The sequence below is a fragment of the Dendrobates tinctorius genome, unplaced genomic scaffold (genome assembly GCF_039654945.1).
Source record: "Dendrobates tinctorius isolate UK_male_01 unplaced genomic scaffold, ASM3965494v1 ptg000135l, whole genome shotgun sequence".
In the NCBI taxonomy this organism is placed as follows: domain Eukaryota; kingdom Metazoa; phylum Chordata; class Amphibia; order Anura; family Dendrobatidae; genus Dendrobates; species Dendrobates tinctorius.
In genome coordinates, this window is record NW_027361803.1 from 11,623,966 (window position 1) to 11,639,048 (window position 15,083).

Sequence of the window (15,083 nt, forward strand, 5' to 3'; positions counted from 1 at the left end):
ACACATGTTTGGGGCTATGGTGGGGAGGGCCACACCTCTGTGGTGGGCTATGGTGGGGGTGACACCTCTGTGGTGGGCTATGGTGGGGGTGACACCTCTGTGGTGGGCTATGGTGGGGGTGACACCTCTGTGGTGGGCTATGGTGGGGGGTGACACCTCTGTGGTGGGCTATGGTGGGGGGTGACACCTCTGTGGTGGGCTATGGTGGGGAGGGCCACACCTCTGTGGGGACTATGGTGGGGGTGACACATGTTTGGGGCTATGGTGGGGAGGGCCACACCTCTGTGGGGACTATGGTGAGGGGTGACACATGTTTGGGGCTATGGTGGGGAGGGCCACACCTCTGTGGTGGGCTATGGTGGGGGTGACACCTCTGTGGTGGGCTATGGTGGGGGGTGACACCTCTGTGGTGGGCTATGGTGGGGGTGACACCTCTGTGGTGGGCTATGGTGGGGGTGACACCTCTGTGGTGGGCTATGGTGGGGGGTGACACCTCTGTGGTGGGCTATGGTGGGGGGTGACACCTCTGTGGTGGGCTATGGTGGGGGTGACACATGTTTGGGGCTATGGTGGGGAGGGCCACACCTCTGTGGTGGGCTATGGTGGGGGTGACACCTCTGTGGTGGGCTATGGTGGGGGTGACACCTCTGTGGTGGGCTATGGTGGGGGGTGACACCTCTGTGGTGGGCTATGGTGGGGGGTGACACCTCTGTGGTGGGCTATGGTGGGGGTGACACATGTTTGGGGCTATGGTGGGGAGGGCCACACCTCTGTGGTGGGCTATGGTGGGGGTGACACCTCTGTGGTGGGCTATGGTGGGGGGTGACACCTCTGTGGTGGGCTATGGTGGGGGGTGACACCTCTGTGGTGGGCTATGGTGGGGGTGACACATGTTTGGGGCTATGGTGGGGGTGACACCTCTGTGGTGGGCTATGGTGGGGGTGACACCTCTGTGGTGGGCTATGGTGGGGGTGACACCTCTGTGGGGGGTTATGATGGGGGCATGACATCTGTGGGGGCTATGGTGGGGGTGACACCTCTGTGGTGGGCTATGGTGGGGGGTGACACCTCTGTGGTGGGCTATGGTGGGGGGTGACACCTCTGTGGTGGGCTATGGTGGGGGTGACACCTCTGTGGTGGGCTATGGTGGGGGTGACACCTCTGTGGGGGGTTATGATGGGGGCATGACATCTGTGGGGGCTATGGTGGGGGTGACACCTCTGTGGTGGGCTATGGTGGGGGGTGACACCTCTGTGGTGGGCTATGGTGGGGGGTGACACCTCTGTGGGGGGTTATGATGGGGGCATGACATCTGTGGGGGCTATAGTGGGGGTGACACCTCTGTGGTGGGCTATGGTGGGGGGTGACACCTCTGTGGTGGGCTATGGTGGGGGGTGACACCTCTGTGGTGGGCTATGGTGGGGGTGACACCTCTGTGGTGGGCTATGGTGGGGGTGACACCTCTGTGGTGGGCTATGGTGGGAGTGACACCTCTGTGGTGGGCTATGGTGGGGGTGACACCTCTGTGGGGGGTTATGATGGGGGCATGACATCTGTGGGGGCTATGGTGGGGGTGACACCTCTGTGGTGGGCTATGGTGGGGGGTGACACCTCTGTGGTGGGCTATGGTGGGGGGTGACACCTCTGTGGTGGGCTATGGTGGGGGTGACACCTCTGTGGTGGGCTATGGTGGGGGTGACACCTCTGTGGTGGGCTATGGTGGGGGGTGACACCTCTGTGGTGGGCTATGGTGGGGGTGACACCTCTGTGGTGGGCTATGGTGGGGGTGACACCTCTGTGGTGGGCTATGGTGGGAGTGACACCTCTGTGGTGGGCTATGGTGGGGGTGACACCTCTGTGGTGGGCTATGGTGGGGGGTGACACCTCTGTGGTGGGCTATGGTGGGGGGTGACACCTCTGTGGTGGGCTATGGTGGGGGGTGACACCTCTGTGGTGGGCTATGGTGGGGGTGACACATGTTTGGGGCTATGGTGGGGAGGGCCACACCTCTGTGGTGGGCTATGGTGGGGGTGACACCTCTGTGGTGGGCTATGGTGGGGGGTGACACCTCTGTGGTGGGCTATGGTGGGGGGTGACACCTCTGTGGTGGGCTATGGTGGGGGGTGACACCTCTGTGGTGGGCTATGGTGGGGGTGACACATGTTTGGGGCTATGGTGGGGGTGACACCTCTGTGGTGGGCTATGGTGGGGGTGACACCTCTGTGGTGGGCTATGGTGGGGGTGACACCTCTGTGGGGGGTTATGATGGGGGCATGACATCTGTGGGGGCTATGGTGGGGGTGACACCTCTGTGGTGGGCTATGGTGGGGGGTGACACCTCTGTGGTGGGCTATGGTGGGGGGTGACACCTCTGTGGTGGGCTATGGTGGGGGTGACACCTCTGTGGTGGGCTATGGTGGGGGTGACACCTCTGTGGTGGGCTATGGTGGGGGTGACACCTCTGTGGGGGGTTATGATGGGGGCATGACATCTGTGGGGGCTATGGTGGGGGTGACACCTCTGTGGTGGGCTATGGTGGGGGGTGACACCTCTGTGGTGGGCTATGGTGGGGGGTGACACCTCTGTGGGGGGTTATGATGGGGGCATGACATCTGTGGGGGCTATAGTGGGGGTGACACCTCTGTGGTGGGCTATGGTGGGGGGTGACACCTCTGTGGTGGGCTATGGTGGGGGGTGACACCTCTGTGGTGGGCTATGGTGGGGGTGACACCTCTGTGGTGGGCTATGGTGGGGGTGACACCTCTGTGGTGGGCTATGGTGGGAGTGACACCTCTGTGGTGGGCTATGGTGGGGGTGACACCTCTGTGGGGGGTTATGATGGGGGCATGACATCTGTGGGGGCTATGGTGGGGGTGACACCTCTGTGGTGGGCTATGGTGGGGGGTGACACCTCTGTGGTGGGCTATGGTGGGGGGTGACACCTCTGTGGTGGGCTATGGTGGGGGTGACACCTCTGTGGTGGGCTATGGTGGGGGTGACACCTCTGTGGTGGGCTATGGTGGGGGTGACACCTCTGTGGTGGGCTATGGTGGGGGGTGACACCTCTGTGGTGGGCTATGGTGGGGGTGACACCTCTGTGGTGGGCTATGGTGGGGGTGACACCTCTGTGGTGGGCTATGGTGGGAGTGACACCTCTGTGGTGGGCTATGGTGGGGGTGACACCTCTGTGGTGGGCTATGGTGGGGGGTGACACCTCTGTGGTGGGCTATGGTGGGGGGTGACACCTCTGTGGTGGGCTATGGTGGGGGTGACACCTCTGTGGTGGGCTATGGTGGGGGGTGACACCTCTGTGGTGGGCTATGGTGGGGGGTGACACCTCTGTGGTGGGCTATGGTGGGGGGTGACACCTCTGTGGTGGGCTATGGTGAGGGGTGACACCTCTGGAGGGCTATGAGGGCCGTCAGATTGGCCATCAGACATCTTTCGAGGTTGCTGCCCTCATTGTATAAGCTGCAGATGATGCACGGCTTCTCCTGCAGGTGGAGCAGCCCTCGGTGCAGCGCTCTGTGCAGGGGGAGACGCACCTTTGTGCTGCTGGCCACTCCTATCGCCGGTGACAGCGGCGCTGCTGCAGTACCAGGGTGCGGACACCGGGTGGCGGCAGAGAGCCTGCAGGTTCAAAACTGCAAACAAAAGAGAAGAAAAGTCCAAAGCTCAGAAGTGCGGAGTATGCGGCCGGCAGGGAGCGGGGACCGGCGGCACAGGAGGCGGCTGCAGCAGGCACCCTGATCCGGGCCCCGGAGCCACACACTGCCCTCCTGCCATGTGCCAGGGAGCACAGCACTGCCAGCAGCAGCCTGAGGAGGAGCACAAGGGAGCACAGAGGTGAGGCAGGCGCTGACATCTGGGCTCTGTGCCGGAGCTGTCACTGCCATATGTCCCAGTGCACACACCGCTGCAGAGAAGCCGCAGGACGGCTCACCTGGTGACTGCTGCAGACGGCAGCTTTGCTCCTGTGGTTAGAGGGGGCAGTGGTGTTATTCCTGGTGGGATGTTAGTGCTTGGTGGGGACCAGCAGTAAGATCCATTGGATGATTTTGACCTGAAATGCCCCATTATTTTAGAAGACCCACATTGTGGGATTGTGCCCTCATATAATGTTATTATGGTGGTATCGTGACTAATTAGTCCGCAGGGATTGAATCCTTACACATTGGCCTAGAAGAACACCCCTTTTTTGCTGGCGATCAGTTGATCGCTGCAGGTCCAGCTGTAGTTACACGTTTCCCCTGCAGCGGCCACTACAGGACATCTGGGGAATTACATGGCGCGTATTGAAATGAATGGGGATATTGTGTGATATTTGGTTGTGATGGATCCGTACAGTAGAGGGGAAAACCCAATCAGAAGATCCCGCTCATCATCTATGTGACCCCCTGTATCCCGCAGAAAGACCACCGATAGAAACCGACCTGGTGCCCGGATGTGACTGACTTATTGGTGTTTTAGCAGGACGGTTCCAACTTGTGATGTAAGAGATGCTGACAGCATCATCATAAGACAATCGCTCTTAGTGCCATTCCCTAAAGTTATACAGAGATTTTCTGGCTTTATGTGGTCCGTCCGTCCCTTCCTCGCCTTGCTCAATGTATCCGATTAGCTCACAGCTGATGGTCTGGGCTGGATGCAATTGTTACAGAGTCTCAGCTGTGAGAAGTATCACGTTCTAGGAGTTTTTCATATAGATAGGATTGTTTCTGTTCACTGACTAAGCAGGGATCCTGCAAAGTGCGGAAAGTGTATCAGAGCGTCGGCGAATGCCTTATTTTACATCAATGCAGCTTTAATTTTGCAGGACTGGAGAATCCCTTTAAGGGACTGCGCCTCGGGGCCCCGTTTGGCTCCTCGTAGAATCCCTTTAAGCGGCTGCGCCTCATCTCGCTCCTCGTAGAATCCCTTTAAGCGGCTGGGCCTCGCCTGGCTCCTCGTAGAATCCCTTTAAGCGGCTGGGCCTCGCCTGGCTCCTCGTAGAAACCCTTTAAGCGGCTGGGCCTCGCCTGGCTCCTCGTAGAATCCCTTTAAGCGGATGGGCCTCGTCTGGCTCCTCGTAGAATCCCTTTAAGCGGATGGGCCTCGTCTGGCTCCTCGTAGAATCCCTTTAAGCGGATGGGCCTCGTCTGGCTCCTCGTAGAATCCCTTTAAGCGGCTGGGCCTCGTCTGGCTCCTCGTAGAATCCCTTTAAGCGGCTGCGCCTCGTCTCGCTCCTCGTAGAATCCCTTTAAGCGGCTGCGCCTCGTCTGGCTCCTCGTAGAATCCCTTTAAGCGGCTGCGCCTCGTCTGGCTCCTCGTAGAATCCCTTTAAGCGGCTGCGCCTCGTCTGGCTCCTCGTAGAATCCCTTTAAGCGGCTGGGCCTCGTCTGGCTCCTCGTAGAATCCCTTTAAGCGGCTGGGCCTCGTCTGGCTCCTCGTAGAATCCCTTTAAGCGGCTGGGCCTCGCCTGGCTCCTCGTAGAATCCCTTTAAGCGGCTGGGCCTCGCCTGGCTCCTCGTAGAATCCCTTTAAGCGGCTGGGCCTCGTCTGGCTCCTCGTAGAATCCCTTTAAGCGGCTGGGCCTCGTCTGGCTCCTCGTAGAATCCCTTTAAGCGGCTGGGCCTCGTCTGGCTCCTCGTAGAATCCCTTTAAGCGGCTGGGCCTCGTCTGGCTCCTCGTAGAATCCCTTTAAGCGGCTGGGCCTCGCCTGGCTCCTCGTAGAATCCCTTTAAGCGGCTGGGCCTCGCCTGGCTCCTCGTAGAATCCCTTTAAGCGGCTGGGCCTCGTCTGGCTCCTCGTAGAATCCCTTTAAGCGGCTGGGCCTCGTCTGGCTCCTCGTAGAATCCCTTTAAGCGGCTGGGCCTCGCCTGGCTCCTCGTAGAATCCCTTTAAGCGGCTGGGCCTCGCCTGGCTCCTCGTAGAATCCCTTTAAGCGGATGGGCCTCGTCTGGCTCCTCGTAGAATCCCTTTAAGCGGATGGGCCTCGTCTGGCTCCTCGTAGAATCCCTTTAAGCGGCTGGGCCTCGCCTGGCTCCTCGTAGAATCCCTTTAAGCGGCTGGGCCTCGCCTGGCTCCTCGTAGAATCCCTTTAAGCGGCTGGGCCTCGCCTGGCTCCTCGTAGAATCCCCTTAAGCGGCTGGGCCTCGCCTGGCTCCTCGTAGAATCCCCTTAAGCGGCTGGGCCTCGCCTGGCTCCTCGTAGAATCCCCTTAAGCGGCTGGGCCTCGTCTGGCTCGTCGTAGAATCCCTTTAAGCGGCTGGGCCTCGTCTGGCTCGTCGTAGAATCCCTTTAAGCGGCTGGGCCTCGTCTGGCTCGTCGTAGAATCCCTTTAAGCGGCTGGGCCTCGTCTGGCTCGTCGTAGAATCCCTTTAAGCGGCTGGGGCTCGTCGTAGAATCCCTTTAAGCGGCTGGGGCTCGTCGTAGAATCCCTTTAAGCGGCTGGGGCTCGTCGTAGAATCCCTTTAAGCGGCTGGGGCTCGTCGTAGAATCCCTTTAAGCGGCTGGGGCTCGTCGTAGAATCCCTTTAAGCGGCTGGGGCTCGTCGTAGAATCCCTTTAAGCGGCTGGGGCTCGTCGTAGAATCCCTTTAAGCGGCTGGGGCTCGTCGTAGAATCCCTTTAAGCGGCTGGGGCTCGTCGGAGAATCCCTTTAAGCGGCTGGGCCTCGTCGGAGAATCCCTTTAAGCGGCTGGGCCTCGTCTGGCTCGTCGTAGAATCCCTTTAAGCGGCTGGGCCTCGTCTGGCTCGTCGTAGAATCCCTTTAAGCGGCTGGGGCTCGTCGTAGAATCCCTTTAAGCGGCTGGGGCTCGTCGTAGAATCCCTTTAAGCGGCTGGGGCTCGTCGTAGAATCCCTTTAAGCGGCTGGGGCTCGTCGTAGAATCCCTTTAAGCGGCTGGGGCTCGTCGGAGAATCCCTTTAAGCGGCTGGGCCTCGTCGGAGAATCCCTTTAAGCGGCTGGGCCTCGTCGGAGAATCCCTTTAAGCGGCTGGGCCTCGTCTGGCTCGTCGGAGAATCCCTTTAAGCGGCTGGGCCTCGTCAGCCTCGTCTGGCTCCTTGGGTCTTGCAGTGTTTTGGATGTGTGGAGTGTACTATAAGTGACGGTGTGCCTGACGCTGGGTGTGGACTCCGGGCTGTGACCGTGTGTACAGTCCCTGGTGTGGGGGGTTAGACACCACTGATAATTTAGTCGTCCACCACTTTTTGCCATCTGAAAATAAACTAATTTCAGCGATCGCTGCTGTAATCTGTAAGGGAACCTTGTAGCAAAGTGTTGGATTTCCCAGCAGCTCCCCCCCAGGAGAAATGAAGCATTACATGGTCACAATTGAGATCAAAGAGCCGACATACAGCGTGTTTAGAGCGGTGTATGGCCAGTGCTCGGCCGGCTTCTTTGTTGGTTTTGTCAGGCCGGGGTGACATTTTTCGGCTTTGCAGGAAGGTGAGATTTGCACTAATCCCTAGTAATAATGTGTAAAAACAGGAGGCGCAAGTGTACAAATTCCGGAGGGGTCGGGGACACATTGACATTTCCCGTTTGTGACTGTTTGGGTTGTTTTCCTTTTGATGTTTATTGAGGTTTGTATTTTTGAGTCACTAAACAGGTGAAACTCCGAAAATGTGTGCAGGGATTTATCTCGTCCCCGTGCAAAATCTGCGCTAATAAGGTATGGTGTGAACGGCTCTATCCCTCTACATAGAGAAGTCACGGCCGGTGGGGCTGCGCGTACCGTCAACGCCATGTAGGGCTGTCCTCTTCAATGACGAGTCCCACTATTGTCTTGGATGCAGTGAGGGAACGTCACCCCAGACCTCCTCCTGGGATTATGGGGTGATGTGGCCTAAGGGGCGGGAGCCAGACCGCTCGGCGTTACATTGATTTAGTTGTGAAACGCGTGGTGCGGCCAATTCTCCGAAGTGTCCCAGAAGCCGTTTTTCTACACTACAACCCCAGGCCTCCTATATCTTTTGCTTCTGTGAGAACCTGCGCGGCCTAAACCTGCTCCCATGGCCACAATGTCTCCAGACTTGTCTCCCATTGAGCTGATCTGGGACGTCATTGGTCGGTGATTATACAGCTGCTGCCAGCAGCGGATCTTGATGATTTTCGGCAGAACCTTCCTCAGACGACCATTAATAACCTAACTGGTAACAGCTGAGACTGGAGGTGCTGGGATTTATGCACATGGCTCAGACTCCAGACTGGATTATCGAGAAGTTTTGAAAATTCTATTTCCGTTTTTCACCATTTGCAGATCCGGGACGTCTCCTCCTGGGATTTCCAGATCTCCACCGCTTTTCCTTCTTGGTGATGTGATTCCAATGTTGATGAGTGTGTGTGTGTATTATATTGTATAACCTGATGAGATATTACAGGTGTGATATATCAGATGACAGAACATGTGATCACATGGTGTGATGACATTTAACATCTATGATCTGACCTACAGTCATGGCCAAAAGTGCTGGCACCCTGGAAATTGTTCCAGAAAATTAAGTATTTCTCCCAGGAAATTATTCCAATTCCACACGTTTTGTTATGCGCAGGTTTATTTCCTTTGTGTGTATTGGGACAACACAGAAAACAGGGAAAAACGGGCAAATTGGACATAAATTCACACAAAACTCCAAAAGTGGTCCGGTCAAAATTGTCACGATCAGCTTTAATATTTGGTCACGCCCTTTGGAATAAATAACTGCGATATGTCGCTTCCTATAACCATCCACAAGTTTCTTACACCTCTCATCAGGATTTTTGGACCACTCTTCGTTTGTAAACTGCTCCAGATCTCTCATATGTGAAGGCGCCTTCTCACAACAGCAATTTTAAGATCTCTCTTCAGGTGATCAATGGGATTTAGATCCGGACTCATTGCTGCCACTTCAAAACTCTCCAGTAGTTTGTTTCCATTTCTGGGTGCTCTTGATGTATGCTTGGGGTCATTGTCCTGCTGTAAGACCCTTGACTTAAAGCACAAACCCAGCTTTCTGACACTGAGCACTACATTGTGACCCAAAATCCTTTGGAAATTTTCAGATTTCATGATGCCTTGCACACAGTCGGGACACCCAGTGCCAGAGGCAGCAAAACAACCACATAATATCTTTGAACCTCCACCATATTTGACTGTAGGTACTGTATTCTTTTCTTTCTGGGCCTCATTCTGTTTTCGGTAAACAGTAGAATGATGTGCTTTACCAAAAAGCTCTGTCTTGGTTTCATCTGTCCACAAGACACTTTCCCAGAAGGATTTTGGCTTATTCACGAACATTTTGGCAAACTGCAGTCTAGCTTTATGTCTCTGTGTCAGCAGTGGGGTCTTACTGGTTATACTGCCATTGCATTTCATTTTATTCACATGTGGACGAAAAGTCCGCGCTGACACTGATGCACCCTGAGCCTGCAGGACAGCCTAAATTTCTTTGGACCTTTATTGGGGCTGCTTATCCACCATCTGGACCATCCTGGATTGCAACCTTATATCAATTTTTTTCCACATCTAGGGAGATTTGCTACAGTGCCGTGGGATGTAAACTTCTTGATTATGTTGCGCACCGTGGACAAAGGAACATCAAGATCTCTGGATATGGACTTATAACCTTGACATTAAGGAGATAGAGAGAGATAGATAGATAGATATATATATATCTCTATTTTTTTTTTTTTTCCAATAATTTTGGTTCTCAAGTCCTCGGACAGTTCTCTTCTCTTCCTGTTCTCCGTGCTTAGTGTGGCACACACAATGCAAATATTGAGTCAACTTCTTCCCTTTTTATATCTGGTTTCAGGTGTGATTTTCACTTTACACACACTTGTTACTTGCCACAGGTGAGTTTGAAAGAGCATCACATGCTAGAAACAAAGGTGTTTGCCCACAGTTTTGTAAAGGTGTTAACAATTTTGTTCGGCCTATTTTGGGGGTTTTGTGTGAAATTATGTCCGGTTTGCCATTTTTTTTTCTCTTTTCTTTTTGTATTGTTCCAATACACACAAGGGGAAATAAATATGTGTATAATAAAACATGTGTAATTGCTAAAAATTTCTGGGAGAAATACTTCAATTTTTCTGGACAAATTTCAAGGGTGCCAACACTTTCAGCCATGACTGTAGTATATTATATGACATGTATGATGAGATCATATGGCATTTATAATCCTAGAAATGATATGATACAGATGATATAGGGTGAGGTCATGGATGATACATGGGGAAACTATGTCATGGTGTCACATGGACCCGTCCTGTGTGACGCGACCCACAGGCCGGTAACTAAAACAACAAGACGCGGCACGTGATACTGTCCTGTGTGACACGGCCCGCAGGCCGGTAACTAAAACAAGACACGGGGAAAGGGGAAACGGTTACATCGGTGGGCCCTGCGATAGGGAAAGGCGACGTGGAGCAATCCTGCACTCCCCTGAGTCAGTGTCCCTATCGCTCCTAACGTTCCCTATGCCGGTTCCGCATCGGGCGCCGATCAGGAACCTGTTGCCCTAGCACACCCTACACCTATCCCTTGCTAGGGGGCTGGGTGGCGCAGGCACTGGCCCCTACCGCTGTGCTAATACACACTAAGGAAAAATACAAACAGGGAAACGCCACTTAGCTTTACTCTGTTGCACTTGCTCCTGGCAACAGAGTCCACCACCAGAATGCAGCTCTCCTCCTGAATCGCTGCCACCAAGCTCTGTCAGAGCTACAAGGAAATCCCCTATGACTCCTTCCACACCAGGGCTAAGACAGTGCTGCAAGGAACGCTCTCCAGCTCCTTCTTCCACCAAGGATGGTTGAAATGAACACTATCACCAACACTGATTGCAACACCTGTGACTCTTTGATAGCAGAGCCAGTAATCACACCTGCATTATAATCATGTGCACATAACTAAAGAAACCAGAGTGCAATGATGCTCACCACCACCGGGGGCAAACTTAGAACAAATGACACCACAGTGCAATAATCCTAGTGGCCACTGGGGGCAAAAACCAAACTTAACCCCTTCCTGACATCCGACGTACTATCCCGTCCACGGTACCCGGGCCCGTATGACCGTGGACGGGATAGTACGTCTACCGCGATCAGCGGCGCCCACGTGGTGAGCGCCGCTGATCGCGGCCAGGTGTCAGCTGATTATCACAGCTGACACCCGACACAATGTGTCAGGGGCGGTCACGGACACGTTAATCCCTTGCACACCGCGATCAAACATGATGTCCCACCTGGGACTATGTAATAAAGTAAAAAAAAAATTTAAAAAAAATGTAAAAATAAATTTAAAAAAATCGCCAAATAAATTAGTGTAAAAAAAAAAAAAAATATTCCCCAATAAATTCATTTTTTGAAAATAATTAAAAAAAAAACAATAAAAGTACACATATTAGGTATCGCCGCGTCCGTAACGATCTGCCCTATAAAACTGTCCCATTAGTTAACCCCTTTAGCGAACCCCTTAAAAAATAAAAATAAAAAACGAAGCAGAAAATGATTTATTATCATACCGCCAAACAAAAAGTGTAATAACGCGCGATCAAAAAGACGCATATAAATATCCATGGTACCGCTGAAAACGTCATCTTGTCCCGCAAAAAACGAGCTGCCACACAGCATCATCAGCGAAAAAATAAAAAAGTTATAGCTCGCAGAATAAAGCGATGCAAAAATAATTATTTTTTATATAAAATAGTTTTCATTGCATAAAACCGACAAAACATAAAAAAAGACCTAAATGAGGTATCGCTGTAACCGTACTGACCCAAAAAATAAAACCGCTTTATCAATTTTACCGCACTCGGAACGGTGTAAACGCACCCCCCCAAAAGAAATTCATGAAACGCTGGTTTTTGTTCATTCTGCCCAAAAATCGGAATAAAAAGCGATCAAAAAATGTCACGTGCCCGAAAATGGTACCGATAAAAACGTCAACTCGTCCCGCAAAAAATAAGACCTCACATGACTCGGTGGGTCAAAATACGGAAAAATTATAGCTCTCAATATGTGGTGATGCAAAAACTATTTTTACAATAAAAAGCGTCTTTTAGCGTGCGACAGCTGCCAAACATAAAAACCGCCACAAATAGTAAATCAAACCCCCCGTTATCACCCCCTTAGTTAGGGAAAAATAATAAAATAAAAAAAATGTATTTATTTCCATTTTTCCATTAGGTCTAGTTTTAGGGCTAGGGTTAGGGTTAGGGCTGAGATTAGGGTTAGGGGTGTGTTGGGGTTCGGGTTGGAGTTATAATTGGGGGTTTCCACTGTTTGGGCACATCAGGGGCTCTCCAAATGCAACATTGCGTCTGATCTCAATTTCAGCCAATTCTGAGTTGAAAAAGTCATATGGTGCTCCTTCCCTTCCAAGCTCTGCCATGCGCCCAAACAGTGTTTTACCCCCACATGTAGGGTATCAGCCTACTCAGGACAAATTGCATAACAATTTTTGGGGTCCAATTTATCCTGTTACCCTTAGGAAAATAAAAATTTGGGGGCAAAAATATCATTTTTGTGGAAAAAAATGATTTTTATATTTTCACGTCCGAGCGTTATAAACTTTTGTGAAGCACTTGGGGGTTCAAAGTGCTCACCACACATCTAGATAAGTTCCGTGAGGGGGTCTAGTGTCCAAAATGGGGTCACTTGTGGGGAGTTTCAATAGTTTAGGTACATCAGGGGCTCTTCAAACGCACATGACACCCGCAGACCATTCCATCAAAGTCTGCATTCCAAAACGTCACTGCTTCCCTTCCGAGCCCCGACGTGTGTCCATACAGTAGTTTTCTCCCACATATGGGGTGTCAGCGTACTCAGGCCAAATTGGACAACAACTTTTGGGGTCCAATTTCTCCTGTTACCCTTGGGAAAATGAAAAAATTGGGGACTAATTGATCATGTTTGTGGAAAAAATACGATTTTTTTTATTTTCATGCCCGGGCATTATAAACTTCTGTGAAGCCCTTGGGGGTTCAAAGTGCTCACCACACATCTAGATAAGTTCCTTAGGGGTTCTCGTTTCCAAAATGGGGTCATTTGTGGGTGTTTCCACTGTTTAGGTACATTAGGGGCTCTCCAAAGGCAACATGACACCCGCAGACCATTCCATCAAAGTCTGCATTCCAAAACGTCACTACTTCCCTTCCGAGCCCTGACGTGTGTCCATACAGTAGTTTTCTCCCACATATGGGGTGTCAGCGTACTCAGGACAAATTGGACAACAACTTTTGGGGTTCAATTTCTCCTGTTACCCTTGGGAAAATAAAAAAAATGGTGACTAAAAGATCATGTTTGTGGAAAAAATACGAATTTTTTATTTTCACGCCCGGGCGTTATAAACTTCTGTGAAGCACTGGGGGGTTCAAAGTGCTCACCACACATCTAGATAAATTCCTTGGGGGGTCTAGTTTACAAAATGGTGTAATTTGTGGGGGGTTTCCACTGTTTAGGTACATCAGGGGTTTTCCAATCGCGACATGGTGTCCGATCTCAATTCCAGCCAAAAACGTCAAATGGCGCTGCTTCCCTTCCGAGCTCTGCCATGCGCCCAAATAGTGGTTTACCCCCACATGTGGGGTATCAGCGTACTCAGGACAAATTGCACAATAACTTTTAGGGTGCTGTTACCCTTGGAAAAATAAGAATTGAGGGTGAAAAGATCATTTTTGTGGAAAAAATATGATTTTTTAATTGTACGGCTTTATGTTATAAACTTCTGTGAAGCCCTTGGGGGTTCAAAGTTCTCACCACACAACTAGATAAGTTCCTTATGGGGTCTAGTTTCCAAAATGGTGTCATTTGTTGGGGGTTTCCACTGTTTTGGTACATCAGGGGTTTTCCAATCGCGACATGATGTCCGATCTCAATTCCAGCCAAAAACGTCAAATGGCGCTGCTTCCCTTCCGAGCTCTGCCATGCACCCAAATAGTGGTTTACCCCCACATGTGGGGTATCAGCATACTCAGGACAAATTGCACAATAACTTTTAGGGTCCTGTTACCCTTGGGAAAATAAAAATTGGGGTGAAAAGATCATTTTTGTGGAAAAAATGTTTTTTTAATTGTACCGCTGTACGTTATAAACTTCTGTAAAGCCCTTGTGGGTTCAAAGTTCTCACCACATATCTAGATAAGTTCCTTGGGGGGTCTAGTTTCCAAAATGGGGTCACTTGTAGGGGGTTTCCACTGTTTAGGTACATCAGGGACTCTCCAAACGTGACATGGCGTCCGATCTGAATTCCAGCCAATTTTGCATTGAAAAAGTCAAACGGCGCTCCTTCCATTCTGAGCTCTGCCATGCGCCGAAACAGTCGTTCCCCCCCCCACAAATCAGGTATCAGCGTACTCAGGACAAATTGCACAATAACTTTTGCAGTCCAATTTCTCCTGTTATGCTTGGTAAAATAAAAAAAATTGAACCTGAAGTATTTTTTTTGTGAAAAAAAGTTAGATGTTCATTTCTTTTTAAATATTCAAAAAAATTCCTGTGACGCACCTAATGGGTTAATAAACTTCTTGAATGTGGTTTTGAGCACCTTAAGGGGTGCAGTTTTTAGAATGGTGTCACTTTTGGGTATTTTCTATCATATAGACCCCTCAAAGTGGCTTCAAATGTGATGTGGTCCTAAAAATAAAATGGTGTTGTAAAAATGAGAAATCGCTGGTCAACTTTTAACCCTTATAACTTCCTAACAAAAAAAAATTTTGGTTCCAAAATTGTGCTGATGTAAAGTAAACATGTGGGAAATGTTACTTATCAAGTTTTTTGTGTGCCGTATCTCTGTGATTTAAGGGCATAAAAATTCAAAGTTGGAAAATTGCGAAATTTTCAAAATTTTTGCCAAATTTCCATTTTTTTCACAAATAAACGCAAGTTATTTGAATGAAATTTTACCACTAACATGAAGTACAATATGTCACGAGAAAACAATGTCAGAATCACCGGGATCCATGGAAGCGTTCCAGAGTTATGACCTCATAAAGGTACAGTGGTCAGAATTGTAAAAATTGGCCCGGTCATGAACGTGCAAACCACCCTTGGGGGTGAAGGGGTTAAGCACAGCTTAAGAAAAAAAAACGTTAACTGTGCTTTTTATCAGTCCTGATCCAG

At 51.0% G+C, this 15,083-nt stretch overlaps 1 protein-coding gene across 3 annotated transcripts in view; it reads left to right on the forward strand.

The window, feature by feature from the left end:
* The first annotated feature begins 3,578 nt into the window (after positions 1-3,578).
* Positions 3,579-15,083, forward strand: part of RAI14 (retinoic acid induced 14) — a 101,241-nt gene continuing 89,736 nt past the window's right edge. For 2 of the 3 annotated variants that reach the window (XM_073543905.1, XM_073543906.1), the window contains exon 1: positions 3,579-3,846. The gene's annotated coding sequence lies outside the window, so the exon portion shown is untranslated. The remainder of the gene's footprint in view (positions 3,847-15,083) is intronic. The other variant, XM_073543904.1, reaches the window with a different exon arrangement.